Below are 6203 nucleotides of genomic sequence, written 5' to 3'. Positions count from 1 at the left end.
CCCATACAGTATAACGTCTTCTTGTGGCTGCCCCCATACAGTGTAACGTCTCCTTGTGGCTGCCCCCATACAGTATAACGTCTCCTTGTGGCTGCCCTCATACAGTGTAATGTCTCCTTGTGGCTGCCCTCATACAGTGTAATGTCTCCTTGTGGCCCCCATACAGTATAACGTCTTCTTGTGGCTGCCCCCCATACAGTATAATGTCTCCTTGTGGCCCCCATACAGTATAACGTCTTCTTGTAGCTGCCCCCATACAGTATAACGTCTCCTTGTGGCTGCCCCCCATACAGTATAACGTCTCCTTGTGGCCCCCATACAGTATAACGTCTTCTTGTGGCCCCCATACAGTATAACGTCTCCTTGTGGCTGCCCCCATACAGTATAACGTCTCCTTGTGGCTGCCCCCATACAGTATAACGTCTCCTTGTGGCTGCCCCCATACAGTGTAACGTCTCCTTGTGGCTGCCCCCATACAGTATAACGTCTCCTTGTAGCTGCCCCCATACAGTATAACGGCTCTTTGTGGCTGCCCCCATACAGTATAACGTCTCCTTGTGGCTGCCCCCATACAGTATAACGTCTCCTTGTGGCTGCCCCCATACAGTATAATGTCTCCTTGTGGCCCCCCATACAGTATAACGTCTCCTTGGAATGTTATAGTTCTGTTTTTGGGCCTTTTGGTTGGTCAGTGGTCAGAAAATACATGTGTGTGTATTTTATTGTTAAAATTAGTATCGGTGAGTACTTAAATAAAAGTATCAGTACTCGTACTCAGTCTTAAAAAAATGGTATCGGGACATCCCTAATTTTTTCATCCACATTGATCGATGCGAATGAAGAAATCTGGGCCGTTCATTTTTTCTTTCAGCCCAGAGGCTGAAAGAAAAAAAAATATCTCATTACCCGTATGCTCAATATAAGGAGAATAGCAGAAACTCCTAATGCTGGCCATACATGTAATGATTGCGGAGACCCTCAAATGCCAGGGCAGTAGAAACACCCCACAAATGACCCTATTTTGGAAAGAAGACACCCCAAGGTATTCGCTGAGGGGCATATTGAGTCCATGAAAGATTGAAATTTTTGTCTCAAGTTAGCGGAAAGGGAGACTTTGTGAGAAAAAACCCCAAAAAATCAATTTCCGCTAACTTGTGCCCAAAATTTTTTTTTTAGATGAACTTGGCATGCCCCTCATTGAATACCTTGGGGTGTCTTCTTTCCAAAATGGGGTCACATGTGGGGTATTTATACTGCCCTGGCATTTTAGGGGCCCTAAAGCGTCAGAAGAAATCTGGGATCCAAATGTCTAAAAATGCCCTCATAAAAGGAATGTGGGCCCCTTTGCGCATCTAGGCTGCAAAAAAGTGTCACACATGTGGTATCGCCGTACTCAGGAGAAGTTGGGGAATGTGTTTTGGGGTGTCATTTTACATATACCCATGCTGGGTGAGATAAATATCTTGGTCAAATGCCAACTTTGTATAAAAAAATGGGAAAAGTTGTCTTTTGCCGAGATATTTCTCTCACCCAGCATGGGCATATGTAAAATGACACCCCAAAACACATTGCCCAACTTCTCCTGAGTACGGAGATACCACATGTGTGACACTTTTTTGCAGCCTAGGTGGGCAAAGGGGCCCACATTCCAAAGAGCACCTTTCGGATTTCACCGGCCATTTTTTACAGATTTTGATTTCAAACTACTTACCACACATTAGGGCCCCTAGAATGCCAGGGCAGTATAACTACCCCACAAGTGACCCCATTTTGGAAAGAAGACACCCCAAGGTATTCGCTGATGGGCATAGTGAGTTCATGGAAGTTTTTATTTTTTGTCACAAGTTAGTGGAATATGAGACTTTGTAAGAAAAAAAAATAAAATCGTCATTTTCCGCTAACTTGTGACAAAAAAGAAAAAGTTCTATGAACTCACTATGCCCATCAGCGAATACCTTAGGGTGTCTACTTTCCGAAATGGGGTCATTTGTGGGGTGTTTGTACTGTCTGGCCATTGTAGAACCTCAGGAAACATGACAGGTGCTCAGAAAGTCAGAGCTGCTTCAAAAAGCGGAAATTCACATTTTTGTACCATAGTTTGTAAACGCTATAACTTTTACCCAAACCATTTTTTTTTTTACTTAAACATTTTTTTTTTTATCAAAGACATGTAGAACAATAAATTTTGAGAGAAATTTATATATGGATGTCATTTTTTTTGCAAAATTTTACAACTGAAAGTGAAAAATGGCATTTTTTTGCAAAAAAATCTTTAAATTTCGATTAATAACAAAAAAAAGTAAAAATGTCAGCAGCAATGAAATACCACCAAATGAAAGCTCTATTAGTGAGAAGAAAAGGAGGTAAAATTCATTTGGGTGGTAAGTTGCATGACCGAGCAATTAACAGTGAAAGTAGTGTAGGTCAGAAGTGTAAAAAGTGGCCTGGTCATGAAGGGTGTTTAAGCTAGGTGGGCTGAAGTGGTTAAATCTGTCTTTGGAATTGTATTTTATGTTATGTGAGGGTACCCAGATAGCTAATTTTATTGTATTCGTGTATTCTGAGTGCCATTCACCTAATGATATGCCCTCAGACTTGAGCTATCTGGGGATATGTTAAATGTCTGTGTTTGCTGTAGGGGTGTGACATTGTGTGTTTGGGTGGTGATTTCTGTCCTGTTGTCTCCACATGTGTATTGGCGATTTCCCTTTGTCCTGAGAGACAATTGAATTGCTCCTCGGGTGTCTCCAGGGCAGAGAGGAGGAAACCATGATGCATTGTGGGGATGTGTTGTGTCTGTGTATCCTGAGTTGCTGCATATCTGTCCTGTGTCACAGTCTTCCTTCTGGTCTCCTAGGGGCGTGTCCACCAGATGGGGACATGCATAAATACGGGCGGGTAGCCCTCAATAAAGTGTGCCTGTTTTATCCTTCATCATGTTGAGGCTGATGTTTGGGTAACTGATCGAAACTGGGGGATTGCTATACGCTGAAGATTTGCTATACTCCCCTGGCTATAACTACTAGCTCTTTTAAGAGCTGTTCCTGCTCTCTGGATTTAGGAGAGGTTCACCCACTGGAGCCTGGAGCCTTGTCGTAGGTACAGGGTGGGTAGGAGACGGCGAGACCTCAACCAAGCTTCGGCGGTTCGTGGGGTCTGCAGTGCGTACGGTGTCAAGTGGAGTGCTTGGAGTCCTCGGAAAGCACTAGGAGCATTTATCAACAGAGGTACCCGGTCGGGGTGCTAGGCGTTCCGTTACAGTCTCATATTTCACTAACTTGTGACAAAAAATAAAATTTTACATGAACTCACCATACCCCACACTAAATAGGGAGCCAACATCTGGTCATTGAAGTCCACCCCTCCCATGCAGGGCCGGTTCTAGGTGAAATGGGCCCCTGGGGTGGAAAACAATAAGGGCCCCCCCCCCCCCCCCACACATGACACTTGCTGACTTTAATGTCCCGTATTGTAAACAAATGCACGTGGCATTAAACTGGATTGATTAAACTGGATCGCATCCATCCCAGGCACCATCTCACCCGTCCCATTGCCAGTACACTAGCCTGCCCTGGTTCTGTTTGGACAGTTGGACTGGAGAAATGTGCATTTGGGGGGGGGGGGGGGGTCCAGTTACTGGTAGGTTGGTTGATTAAACTGGGTCGGATCTATCCCACCCGTGCCAGTATACTAGCCCCGCTCACCCTGGCTCCCGGCGGTGTTCAGCATATATTGACAAGAATCTGGGGCATTACATGATGTAATAGCACCCAGCTTTCCTGCTGTCCTGCATGGCACATGAGCAGAGACATGAGAAAAGTGTGAGGAAGTGAGTGCCCCCCCTCCCCCATCCCCTGTGTCATGCAGGACAGCTGGGAGACACTGACATTACTCGCTATCCTGCATGACACATGTGCAGAGACAGGAGTCTCTGGGAAAGCTGGGTGACCCCCCCCCCCTGCCTTTCCATGTTCTTATTATCTGCATTTATGCCTTGCAGGATCCATGATGTAATAGCACCCAGCTTTCCTGCTGCCCTGCATGGCACATGTGGAGAGACATGAGAATAGTCTGAGAAAGCTGAGTATTAGGCTACTTTCACACTTGCATTCGGAGCGGATCCGTCTGGTGTCTGCCCAGACGGATCCGCTCCTATAATGCAAACGATGGGATCCGTTCAGAACGGATCCGTCTGCATTATATTTAACAAAAAAAACAGACGGATCCGTCCAGACTTCACATTGAAAGTCAATGGAGGACGGATCCGTTTGCAATTGCACCATATTGTGTCAACGTCAAACGGATCCGTCCCCATTGACTTGCATTGTAATTCTGGACGGATCCGTTTGGCTCCGCACGGCCAGGCGGACACGAAAACGCTGCAAGCTGCGATCGGGTGTCCGCCTGCTGAGCGGAACGGAGGCCAAACTGATGCATTCTGAGCCGATCCGCATCCACTCAGAATGCATTGGGGCTGGACGGATCCGTTCGGGGCCGCTTGTGAGAGCCTTCAAACGGAGCTCCAACGCTAATGTGAAAGTAGCCTAAGACAACTCCCACCTCCCCTCATATCTTCTCCTGCCTCTGCACTTGTGCCATACAGGACATCAGGAAAGCTGAGTCACATTACATAATAGCACCCAGCTTTCCTCCTGTTCTGGCCTATGTGCAGAGGAATAGCCTGGGAAAGCTGAGGGACCCAGCTTAGGGCCAGAAGCGCTGGGGGGCCCGATCGCTGCACCGGAGACTTTCTCTTACATGAGAGGAGGGAGAAAGTTTAGTGCGGACAACTCCGCCGCCGGCATTTTCTGTGATCGCCGTGATAAAGTGTATGACGGCGATCACGTGACCAGAGCGCGCTTGTCGCGGTCTCCAGTCACTGCCCCTTCCTCCGGTAGCTGCGGGCACGGAGCTACAGCGCTGGATTTTATCACTAACTTGGGCTGAAGGGCCACCGTAAAAAGGCCGCGCTCCAGCCCAAGGCCCCTTAGTGACCGCCGTAAAAACACGTATGGGTGGTCACTAAGGGGTTAATTAATCGGGGAATTGATTTAAATGTCATAGATGGAGGCGGCGCATGATCGAGGCGCAATCTGAGGCCGGTGTGCAGAGGCGCGAGAGAGCGAGGGAGAGGAACAGATCGACCCTGACAGCGACACTGCACCATGTGACCAGCTCCTCCTGTATCACACAACTGAGGCTTAGATACACCGCTCAGCAGGCAGTATCACACAGGATAGGATTAGATACACAGCTCAGCAGACAGGATCACACATGACAGGATTAGATACACAGCTCAGCAGACAGTATCACACAGGACAGGATTAGATACACAGCTCAGCAGACAGTATCACACAGGAGAGGATTAGATACACAGCTCAGCAGACAGTATCACACAGGATAGGATTAGATACACAGCTCAGCAGACAGTATCACACAGGATAGGATTAGATACACAGCTCAGCAGACAGTATCACACAGGATAGGATTAGATACACTGCCCAGCAGACAGTATCACACAGGAGAGGATTAGATACACAGCTCAGCAGGCAGTATCACACAGGAGAGGATTAGATACACAGCTCAGCAGACAGTATCTCACAGGATAGGATTAGATACACAGCTCAGCAGGGAGTATCACACAGGATAGGATTAGATACACAGCTCAGCAGGCAGTATCACACAGGAGAGGATTAGATACACAGCTCAGCAGACAGTATCACACAGGATAGGATTAGATACACAGCTCAGCAGACAGTATCACACAGGAGAGGATTAGATACACAGCTCAGCAGACAGTATCACATAGGATAGGATTAGATACACAGCTCAGCAGACGGTATCACATAGGAGAGGATTAGATACACAGCTCAGCAGACGGTATCACATAGGAGAGGATTAGATACACAGCTCAGCAGACAGTATCACACAGGATAGGATTAGAAACACAGCTCAGCAGACAGTATCACACAGGATAGGATTAGATACACAGCTCAGCAGACAGTATCACACAGGATAGGATTAGATACACAGCTCAGCAGACAGTATCACACAAGAGAAGCTGTGATCCAGGCTCAGCAGGCTGTATCTCACATGAGAGGCTTAGATACGGCTGTGCTGGCCGCTCCCAGTGTTTGGGGCTCTGGAGATGGTGAGGGAAGCGCCTGTGGCCCTCAGTGATGTGAGGAGAGGAGCAGGAGCCA

This window comes from Bufo bufo, chromosome 5, assembly GCF_905171765.1.
Source record: "Bufo bufo chromosome 5, aBufBuf1.1, whole genome shotgun sequence".
NCBI classification, from domain to species: Eukaryota; Metazoa; Chordata; class Amphibia; order Anura; family Bufonidae; genus Bufo; species Bufo bufo.
The sequence above is the reverse complement of the archived record's forward strand: the minus strand, read 5'-3'. Positions refer to the sequence as shown.